General features: G+C 38.0%; 1 protein-coding gene across 2 annotated transcripts in view; it reads right to left on the reverse strand.

The window, feature by feature from the left end:
- The window catches only part of LOC120303065 (sodium channel protein type 2 subunit alpha-like), a 121,311-nt gene that overhangs the window by 88,582 nt on the left and 20,520 nt on the right, over positions 1-12,209 (reverse strand). For both annotated transcript variants that reach the window (XM_039332200.1, XM_039332201.1), the window contains exon 2: positions 2,986-3,134. The gene's annotated coding sequence lies outside the window, so the exon portion shown is untranslated. The remainder of the gene's footprint in view (positions 1-2,985; positions 3,135-12,209) is intronic.

The following is a 12,209-nucleotide window of genomic DNA, read 5'->3' on the forward strand; positions in this document are numbered from 1 at the left end:
AAATGTAATATTGTAAAATTAATAAAAAACTTGAAACTGGAAAAAAAAAATAAAATTCAAACTGCAGGAAAGAATGGTTGAGAAAATGATTTTAAACATTTTTTTTTAAATTAAAATGAATTCTTATAGGAAAAATTGGCACACAGCTATGCGAAACTCTTTAGAGTAAAAACTTTTATTAGAACACTCTACCAGCAGAGAAAAATGTCAGTTTCTTTAAATAAAACCTGTAGTTTGTAAGACTAACAGATTACAGAAGACAGCAGCTGGTGCATTTTAACTACATGAATACTGCAGCACAGCAAACGCCAACAAATCATGCTAGACCTCCATAAAACATTTCCATTTTTAAATGTATTCTTAAGTTCAACATGAATAAAATATAGGAAAATGAGAATATATGTACATATCAAAGCTCAACAAATCAACTTCTCATTGTATTAGCAGATTTTATACTCTATCTCCACAATGGTAACAACATTTGTGTGTAAAGTATTTACATCAACTTTGTATGACCTGACTGAAAAATAAAGCTAAGCACTACAAAAATCAAATTCCACATATCATACCAACTAGCAATAGCTTACCATGCAACTGTGAGCATGTGCTTATTCTATGTCATCACAAAGTGGGTTATGGTTTTACCAATTGCCTTACCAATTGCCTAAGTACACTGGATTATCTTCATCTACTAATCTAGTCATCTAGTAAAAAAACAACCAGTAAGATTTGTTAAGTATGATCTATTACTTAATAAAAGCATGCTGGTTTCTAGTAATTACCTTGCTTCTTTCTAAGCGCTTGCAAACTCCTAGCTTGCTTGTCTTTTGTAAGATTTTTCCAGGTATTTATGTCAACTGGATTAATCTGTAATTCCCTGGATCATTTTTTTTCTTTTTTTAAAATATAATATTATGTTTTAGCATTCACCCATTGTACCACTTTTAGGATATGGCAATATCCGAGTACCACCAGTCACCTAACAAGATGTCAAAAACTTGATGACCAAAAAAAAAAAAAAAAAAAAAAGGAAAAAAGTGATAAAGTACAGGTAGGCCTCGGCTTACAACAGTTCACTTAGTGACTGTTCGAAGTTACAATGGCACTGAAAAAAGTGACCCCCAAGCCACAGCTGAGCAAGACACCTGCCTGCCTGCCCGCTCTGTGGTGCTCTTCCTCTTGTCTGAGGTTTTCATTGTTGTGAGCATTTCTGTTGAGGATTGGCAGTGGGGGTGGGGTGGGGAGTGTTTGGTTTTTATTCCCCCCATCTGCTGGGTGGTTGCAGCAGGTTTTGGTCACTTCACATGACCCTGGGACACTGTGACCGTCATAAAAATGAATCAGTTGCCAAGCATCTGAATGTAAATCACAAGACCCCGGAGATGCTGCAACATTCCAGCTGATCGGCGCTTCTTCTGGGCTCAGCAGAAGTGCCAGGATCAGTGCTGAGCTCCAGCTGGAGCTGGCGCTGATCCTGGCGCTTCCACTGAGCCCTGACAGCCCCGAAAAAGCGCCAATCAGCTGGAAAGTGGCCTGATACTGGCGCTTCCGCTGAGCCCTGAGAGCCCGGCAGCTCCAGCCATCTCTCGCTCAGGCTTGTTCGGTGCTGCCATTGGTTCAGCTCATTCCCCTCCCCCTCTACCACTTTTCTAGGATGGTCAGGTACCACCTGCCAGGTGCCAATGTACCACAGGTGGTACCCGTACCACTGGTTGAAAAGTTCAAAGTTACTATAAGATTCATGCTGATGTCAAAGGCATTTTTCACAAACCATATCCTTTCTCTTATTCCCTCAAAAAATTTATAGAAAAGGAACCATAAAGAATGGAATAGTATGGCATTGTGCATATATCAAACGTAGTAATGAGGCAGCTCGTATCATAATCACCTCACTTACTTAAAAGATAAATCTAGGCTGTATGGAAGTTATATTTGACTGCTTATTGTTGTGAGGCTCCAGAACCATTCCCTTTAAGAAACAGATGATCTACGTTGCTGCAAGCAAAAGCTCAAGACTTGGTACTGATGATGTTATATCTGCAACCAAACTCAGAAAATATCAAAGACCCCTCATTTCAACCCTGAGCTACAAATATTAACCTTTATTGCAGGGGTGTTAAACTGCCAGCCCGTGGGCCGGATGCATCACGCAGAAGCCATGCCCACCCCGTTGCCGGCAATGGCAAAACAGTCTTGATATGTTGCGTGATGTCACATGACATCGTGAGTTTGACATGTCTGCTTTATTGGCTCCAGATTTACTGTATGCCTACTAGCAGCTGGGTTCTTCCTAAAATGACAAACATATAGCCAACTAGATTTAGTTGAACTCTCTTTGGCCCATACTGCAGATAAGGATCAGAAGCAACAAATGTAAAACCATGATTATCCAACACAAAATATTCCACCGATGGAAAATAATGTAGAGGAATTTCAGGAATCGCAATACTACTATCTCCTAAGAACTATTTGTCACACAAGTTCTTTAATTTAAAATGCAGATGTTGGTGATAATTCATGTGGATAATTCTTTTTTATCAGTTCTAAAAAAATGAAAACTTAACCTTCTCAGGATTCATCACCCAGCATGTGTACCGGAGGAACCTAATACAGGGCTATCTTCTCTACTGTTTACCAGAAAATACCCATCAGATGAATCAAAGTATCCTCAAAAACCTGCAAAAAGACAGGTTGTTTTTTTTTTAAAAGTTCTTGTTGTTATGTTTGTAACTTGCTAAGAGGGAAGGAATATAAATGTTGCCCCGGGCAGACATTTTTGTAAAAGATAGGACTCCATTCACTGCTAAAGATCACATGAGATGTAACATTTTCTGGCAGCCATTTTAGATCCAGAAATGGGATTAACAACATGTCAATGTGCAGAGTTCATTCTTAGTCTGTGCTGCTGTACCAAATAAAACTATTTCTCTCAAAATATTTTGTTACTAATGCAGGAAAGCCAATGTAAGTATACAGAGTACTAACCTTATGATGACATTTAACAGGATCCAAACTGATTATGAAAACTCAGCAGATTGGCCACCAGGTATATTTACCCTGAGGAGGTCCAATTCCATATATGTGATACAAAATTGAAGATTCCTCTCTCATCAGTTATCACCCACTTTCAGAAGCTGAAGGGAAAAAAAAACCTCTGCTGAGAAGCTAAATGTTGTGACAGATTTATGTATCCCAAGTTATTTTGGCTTTTAAAAAAGAACGTAACACCAATCCACAGAAATGGATTCATAATCAGCTGTTTTAATACTAGCAATATGTGCTCCTTTTTACCTCTCCCCATTAGGAGCTTAGTAGCTGTTTTCTGACTTAAGTGCTGTTTCCAAGAAGTCTTCAAAGGCAGCCAATCACAATTCACTTTAATCATAGCATACAAAACTGTGGACAAGCAATTTCTCTCAAGGGACAGGCACAATTCACATACTATAGTAATAGTTTATGCCATAAATGTTATTTGGACCTTCACTGACAGATGTATCCAGAACAATGGACACAATCACTTCATTCAGAGAACAACCCCCAGCATTTTCTCCAGGGACTTCAATTCACCTAATCCGGTTCATGACAGGTGTCACATAGGCATCAAAGCAGTAAATTCATGTAGATAATGAAAAGCATGGGAAGCAAAATAGCCATGTAATTCCAGGAAAAGATACCAGAGCTACATACCCCAAAATTCAACATATTGTGGAAATAGAACAATGCAAAATAAAAATGAATCTATATATTTAAACATATTTAATCTCTCTCATATATAGAGAATCACCTAAAAAGTTCTATGCATATAGTGGGGCTTCTATGCACTTATTGAGTGTATACTGAAGTGCAGATATAAAGTTAATATGCATCTGAATTCACATCTAACAAAACTCACACTACAGTGATCTTCTGGCATGTACATTCTGATGAACTTCCTCAAGTGCTACCTAATGCATCCGGAGCACAGTTTGTCAATCTTGTCACCCTGATAATTGAGAAAATAAGAAACACTGTTATGGCAATGGTGGAGGATTATGAGATTTGTATTACAAAACAAACAGAAGATGTTAGGGCGCCTATCCTTGAATTAGCAAAGTATAGGTACTTTTTAAATCAGACTGGTGAGTGCTTTCAATATTTTTTTCAGAATGCTCTCCATCTGTGAAAACTACATATAGCAACAATTATTTTGCATGGACACTCAGCCAGACATTGCTACAATTGTCTTCCAGCACTTAGCCATAAATTCTATACTTCTACACTTTACTGAGAACTAAGTCACACAGAATTCAAGGGTTTGCTCTTCAGAAAATATTGAAGGAACTGCATTGCACATTCTTTGAGAATTATTTAGCACATCAGAGATCCAATATAAATAGAGCAGTTACCACGATAAGCATATTTTAAACACAAATCTTGATGAGGTGGCTATAGCAGCCTGTTATCATACATCAATGAACTTTTATCAATATTTTAGGGATACTTATTTTTATAGCATTTGTATGATTGCCAACTCAGACAATATGACTGAGTAGCATATATAAAAAAGGAGAAAAAATCAATACACATACTAAACCAACACATATTAACACCAAATAAATAGTAAAAAAAAAAAATACACCAGTACTCCTAAAATGCAGACTTTACTCATTCTGGTCTAAAGGTCTCAGGCAAATGTATTTGTATGTACACATACATAATACAGTGGATATATAAAATCTACATATCTCTGTGTATGCCAATTTTTGGAGATGTTAAAAAAACCCGGACCAAGATAAATCACTTCAGAATTTTTTCCACATTTAATATAACATATAAGCTATACAATCCAACTGAAAATCAAACTGAAATCTTTTAGGGAGTAAATAACAAGACAAAACTAGAATAATCATAAACTTCATAAGTTCACACCTTTTTATAAGTAAGGATATGGCTTTGCTCAGAAATAACCAATTACTTTCAAAGTGATGTTAAATAGTAGTCAGTACTGTATACACCTGCCATCAATTAAACTAACTCTAATCAAGCCCATATAGTAGTACTGTGAGAGGGATCTTGGAGTCCTAGTGGACAATCATTTAAATATGAGCCAGCAGTGTGCTGCAGCTGCCAAAAAAGCCAATAGAGTGGTAGGCTGCATTAACAGAGGGATAGAATCAAGATCACGTGAAGTATTAATACCACTTTACAATGCCTTGGTAAGGCCACACTTGGAATACTGCATCCAGTTTTGGTCACCATGATGTAAAAAAGATGTTGAGATTTTAGAAAGAATACAGAGCAACAAAGATGATTAGGGGAGTGGAGGCTAAAACATATAAAGAACGGTTGCTGGAATTGGATATGTCTAGTTTAATGAAGAGAAGGATGAGGGGGGACATGATAGCAGTGTTCCAATATCTCAGGGCCTGCCAGAAAGAAGAGAAAGTCAAACTATTCTTCAAAACCCCTGAGGGCAGGACAAGAAGCAACAGATGGAAACTAATTAAAGAAAGAAGCAACCTAGAACTAAGGAGAAATTTCCTGACAGTTAGAACAGTTAATCAGTGGAACAACCTGCCTCCAGAAGCTGTGAATATAAAGTTCATCTGTTCTAGTAGGATTTTTCTGACATTTACTCAGTTGCCTCTTATAGCAAAAGCCATAGACTGCAAAAAGCTTTCAGAGTGTCAAAGGGATCTCATTGTTGGAATGTATCAGTCAGGAGAAGAGTGCAAAGAAATTTCCAAGACATTTTATATACCATGGAACACAGTGAAGACAGTTATGAAAAAGTGCAGCAAATATGGCACAATAGTACCAAGAACTGGATGTCCTTTCAAAATTGACAAAAAGAAGACAATTGGTCTGAGAGGCTGCCAAAAGGTCCACAGCAACATTAAAGGAGCTGTAAGAATTTCTGGCAAGTACTGGTTGTGTGCTACATGTGATAACAATCTAGAATATTCTTTATATGTCTAGGCAGTGGGGTAGGGTGGTAAGATGGAAGTCTTTTCTCGCGAAGAAAAAACATTTGAACCCAGCTATAGTTTGCAAAAGCCTACATCAATGGTTTCATGAGATCAAGTTTGATTCCAAAAGTATGTTTGGTGTAAAAGCAACACTGTACATCACCAAAAGTGTACCATACCCACAGTGAAGCATGGTGGTGACAGCATTATGCCCTGGAGATGCTTTTCTTTAGCTGGAAGAGAGACTTTAGTCAAAATGGAGGGAATTATGAACAGTTCCAAATATCAGCCATTTTTGGCACAAACATTCAGGCCTCTGCTAAAAAGATGAAGATGAATAGGAATTTCACCTTTCAACATAACAACCCAAAGCATACCTCAAATCAACAAAATGATGGCTTTACCAGAAGATCAATGTTTTGGAATGGTTCAGCTAGAGACCTGAGACCTGAATCCTATTGAAAATCTGTGGTGTGACCTGAAGACGGCTTTGCACAGGAGATGCCCTTCTTATTTTTGGAAGGAAGAGTAGGCAAAGTTTCCCAAGGAAAGATGTGATAAGCTCCTATCTCAAAAGACTGAATGCTGTCATAAAATCAAAAGATGCTTTAACAAAGTATTAGCTTAAGGATGCGCATCTTTGTGCAACCACATTATTATGTTTTTATTGTTATTTCCCCCAAAAATTGTTTTTCAATTGAATCGTACAATTTAGGTGTAAAAGGTGGAAAAATTGATTTTTTTGTGTGTGATTTTGTGAAAAATTGATTTTATCTTAGTCTGATTTTTTTTATATCTCAAAAACCTGGCATTTTAAAAGGGATGTGTAGACCTTTTATATTCACTGAATTATATCCACCAATATAAGCAGCTGTACACATCATACTTGATTCTGCATGCCTAAATATTCTTTAATGCTTTTTTGATGTGCAGAATGAGATATTTCAAGACTGTTCTACTTTTTATGAAATTTCTGCATAATATTCTGTTTGCTGCCTAATAACATATACAAAAAATTCTGTCACAAGAAAACCCTAAGGAAAATGTATCTGACAATCCGCTCCAACCTATCCAAATTCTATGTACCAATATGTTTACTAATCTTTTTAAAAAATCAACCAGTCTGAATGTTTGTTGTTATAGGCAACTCCTAAATTAATGCAAGTGGGAGGAGAGACAATAAACCACTTGAAACAAAAATTAGATGTCTACGATTCCTAATCCTATCACACTATAGAAGTCTTCCCCTTACTTGAAGCTTTCAGATGTGGATTACAAATCCCAGCCAACACAGGGACTCTGGTACCAATGCAACTTCTGGGATTATCTTGTTGAGCAAGGCTGAATTAGAACAGAACTTTATAATCCATACTGCCTCACTAAAGTGCTTTCTCCCTGGCTTGAGTGAATCAGCGGGCGAAGGAACAATTTCTTTATGCAGAAGGCATGAATAATTTAGCGAATCGCTAATCAGTGTAGGATATCCCATTAGTCTGAGGCACTTCCCTTTCCATCTACTTCCTTCAGTTAGTGAGACTGCTGGTCTAAGCAACACAGAAATGTGAACATTTCTTTCAGGCTTCATATTTAAGACAGGCAACTAAATTACATATGCCACAATATGATCCCACAATGCCCAAAAATTGGCTTATTTTCTAAGAACAGACTTCCTCCAATAACACCACTTAACAATCTGAGTATTTTTTTTGGGGGGGGGGACTCAAAATAATCAGAATACATTCAAAAGTTCTGTCTATATCCCATGAGCCCAATTCCCTGACCTGGTGCAGGAATCTAAATTAAAACTTCTCAAACAAGTGGCTGAATGCATATATAATAATAATAATAATAATAATAATAATAATAATAATAATAATAGTAGATGAGAGCTATGCCAGAGGTTCTACCATACTGGACAGGTCTCATCAGAGGAGTCAGACAAAGAGTGTCTCTCCCATAAAAAATATGGTGAGACGTAAATTTCAGAATGCCATACCGGCTCGGACGTCGCCCGGGTTAACAAGGTCCGCACTAGATATTGGAGTTCCTGGATATCTGGTGAAAAATGGGTTACAGGACTCAGGACTGTTGGCTGAGCAACCAGGGCCAGCAGCTGCAGAACTACTGGAAGAAAAGGTGTTTACCCGTCGCAGATACACAGTGATGGAAAACAAAGAAATAATGATCTGTTACTACAGATCAAGTCCAACAAGAAGAGGATATCTAAAACGAATGCACCAGTTCTGGAAAGAACAACATCCAGAATCAGAAATAACAGAACAGAGACTAGCAGATCAACGCCGATTTATAACACGAAATAAAGTATTCACAGAAACAGAATTGGACGAACTGCAAAGGTTTACCCAGGGCAAAGAAATCAAAGCCTTACCAGAAGTAATTCAGAATGTAGAGGCAAACCAGGGGGAGTTGGCAGTGAAGAATCCAGCAGAGATATACAACTGTTCTCATTTGGAAACCAGGCACCTCTTCCTCAGGAAGAACAAAACCCTCTAACTAAAGAAATAAAAGAATTGAAACAAAGAATAACTGAGCATCTAGAACAGCACAAAAACAACAGAATAAGGCTACCTGCATTGAAGCTTGTTCCAAAGAAACAGCTAGCACAAGCATTAAAAGATGCAAATACTGCAATATCAAGTATAAGCACCAATTCACTGCAAGAAACAAACCAACTAATGTACAGCACAGCTGCAGTTATAACTGAATACCTGGGATGCAAAATCAACAAAGAAGAAAAACAAACAAACAGTGCACCAGAAAAATGGAAGGTTAGACTAGAAAATAAGATCAGCAAGTTAAGATCACATGCAAGCAAGCTAGAACAGATGAAAGAAAAGAAGCTGAAGAACAAGAAGACCAAAGAATACCTAATCAAGAAATACCACTTAGAAACAAGGAAGATCAAGGAAGCACTGGAAATAATAAAGCAACAAATAACAGCTATAGCCAGGAAAATCAGTAGATATGAAGCTCGAATTGCAAACTATAGGCAGAACCTCCAATTTCAATCCAATCAGAAACGTTTCTACCAATCCATCAATGGAGAAACTGCAAGGAATCAGTCAGTACCTGACAAGGAAGAAACAGTGCAGTTCTGGAAGCAGATATGGGATAACCCAAAGAAATACAACAAGGATGCGGCTTGGTTAAAAGAGGTGGATGCAAATAAAACAGAAGTTGAAATGAAAGAACTAGTAATAACAACAAAAATGGTAGAAAAAAGAGCAAAGAAAATCAAAAATTGGTCAGCACCAGGTGAAGATGAACTGCATGGGTTTTGGTTGAAACATCTAACTGTTATACACCCATTCATTGCCAAACAGTTCAACAATATACTACAAGGAGGAGAAATTGAAAAGTGGCTAACAACTGGGAAAACCTATCTAATAATGAAAAATCCAGCAAAAGGGGCAACACCAGGTAACTACAGGCCAATTACCTGCTTACCAACAACTTTCAAATTACTAACTGGTGTGGTAGCTGATGCAGTACAACAGCATCTAGTTGAAAACAATCTCTTTCCACCTGAGCAGAAAGGAAACCGCCCCAATAGCAGAGAAACAAAAGATCAACTCCTAATAGACAAAATGATCTTGGAAAACTGCAAGAGAAGGAAGACCAACCTGAATGTGGCATGGATTGACTACAAAAAGGCATTAGACTCTCTGCCACATGATTGGATAATAAAGTGCCTAGAAATAACAGGAGTCAGTAGAAACATCAGAAAATTTGTGCAAAGATCGATGGCACAATGGAAGACACAGTTGCAGATGAATGGTGAGAGGCTGGGAGAAGTTAATATCAAGAGAGGAATATTTCAAGGAGATTCATTATCACCATTACTATTTGTTATTGCACTGTTTCCTCTGTCAACAATACTGAATAACTCAGGACATGGCTATCAAACATCAAAAACATCTGCCAGACTATCCCACCTCCTTTACATGGATGATCTGAAGCTGTATGGAAAAACATCATCTGAAATAGAATCGCTGCTCAACACTGTCCGTATATATAGCCAAGATATTGTAATGGAGTTTGGCTTGGACAAATGTGCCACACTTACTATCAAACAAGGAAAAATAGTGAAAACTGAAGGAATCAAGATGCCCCACGAAAATAACATTAAGAGTCTGGATGAGGAAGAGTACTACAAATACTTGGGTATCCTTCAAGCTGACAACATCAAGCACACTGAAGTCAAGAAAAAGATTAGAGGTGAATACATCAAGAGAGTGAAGAAGATCTTAAAATCCAAACTCAATGGAGGAAATACCATAAAGGCAATCAACACCTGGGCAATCCCAGTCATTAGGTACACAGCTGGAATAGTGGACTGGACTCAAGCAGAACTAAAAGCAATGGATAGGCAGACCAGAAAAATAATGACAATGAATCATGCCCTTCATCCACGCAGTGACATTGATAGACTTTATCTACCAAGGCAAATAGGTGGGCGTGGAATGCTACAAGTACATCAGATGGTTGAAGAAGAAAAAATGGCTTTGGAAGAATATCTGAAGAACAATGATGAAGATGCACTGAAATTAGTATATCAGGAAGGCTTACTAACTACTGGAGAGACCAAACTGGCCTACAAGAAAGACCAAATGAAGAACAGAATAGAGGCATGGGAAGACAAAGCACTACATGGCCAATACATGAAAAAAATAGCTGGGAAAGCAGATAATAATAAAACCTGGCAATGGCTAAGAGCAGGAAAATTGAAGAAAGAGACCGAGGGACTAATTCTGGCTGCACAAGACCAAGCCTTAAGGACAAATGCATACAAAGTCAAAATTGAGAAGACAGCAACAGACAGTAAGTGCCGCCTATGCAAAGAAGCTGAAGAAACAGTGGACCACTTGGTAAGCTGTTGCAAGAAGATTGCACAGAACTGATTACAAGCAGCGGCATGACAAAGTAGCAACAATGGTGCATTGGAAGATCTGCAAAAAATATCATTTGCCTGTAAGCAAAAACTGGTGGGATCATAAAATAGAGAAAGTCATAGAAAATGATAAAATTAAACTGCTCTGGGACTTCAGAATTCAAACAGACAAGCACCTGCAACATAACACCCCAGACTTAACAATTGTCGATAAGAAAGACAAAAAAGTCTGGATAGTGGACATGGCAGTGCCTGGAGACAGCAGAATAGACGAGAAAGAACTGGAAAAGATAGCAAAATACAAAGACCTACAAATAGAAATAGAAAGACTGTGACAAAAGCAAGCAAGGGTAGTACCAATAGTAATAGGTGCCTTGGGTGCAATCCCAAAACAACTGGAGCACCACTTGAACACCATGGGCATTGACAAATTCGCTATTAGTCAATTGCAAAAGGCGGCCTTACTAGAAACTGCTTCCATCCTGCAACAATATTTGTAATACCATCAAACATCCACATCTGCCTATCCCAGGTCCTGAGTAAGGACTCGATAGGTAGACAAAATGCCAAATCCAGTCTGAACATCTGGCTGACTGTGCGATGATCCATAATAATAATAATAATAATAATAACAAGAACAACAAGAACAACAAGAACAACAAGAACAATAATAATAATAATAGAAAATGATAAAATTAAACTGCTCTGGGACTTCAGAATTCAAACAGACAAGCACCTGCAACATAACACCCCAGACTTAACAATTGTCGATAAGAAAGACAAAAAAGTTGGATAGTGGACGTGGCAGTGCCTGGAGATAGCAGAATAGAAGAGAAAGAACTGGAGAAGATAACAAAATACAAAGACCTACAAATAGAAATAGAAAGACTGTGGCAAAAGCAAACAAGGGTAGTACCAATAGTAATAGGCGTCTTGGGTGCAATCCCAAAATAACTGGAGCACCACTTGAACACCATTGGCACTGACAAATTCGCTATTAGTCAATTGCAAAAGGCGGCTTTACTAGGAACTGCTTCCATCCTGCGATGATATCTGTAATACCATCAAACATCCCAGGTCCTGGGTAAGGACTCGATAGGTAGACAAAATGCCAAATCCAGTCTGAACATCTGGCTGACTGTGATGATCCATAATAATAATAATAATAATAATAATAATAATGTTGGAAGGGACCTTGGAGGTCATCTAGTCCAACCCCCTGCTCAGGCAGGAAACCCTATACCATTTCGGACAAATGGCTGTCCAGTCTCTTCTTAAAAACTTCCGGTGTTGGAGCATTCACAACTTCTGGAGGCAGGTTGTTCCACTGGTTAATTGTTCTAACTGTC

This window comes from Crotalus tigris, unplaced genomic scaffold, assembly GCF_016545835.1.
Source record: "Crotalus tigris isolate CLP2741 ecotype Arizona unplaced genomic scaffold, ASM1654583v1 scf7180000024454.734221, whole genome shotgun sequence".
In the NCBI taxonomy this organism is placed as follows: Eukaryota; Metazoa; Chordata; class Lepidosauria; order Squamata; family Viperidae; genus Crotalus; species Crotalus tigris.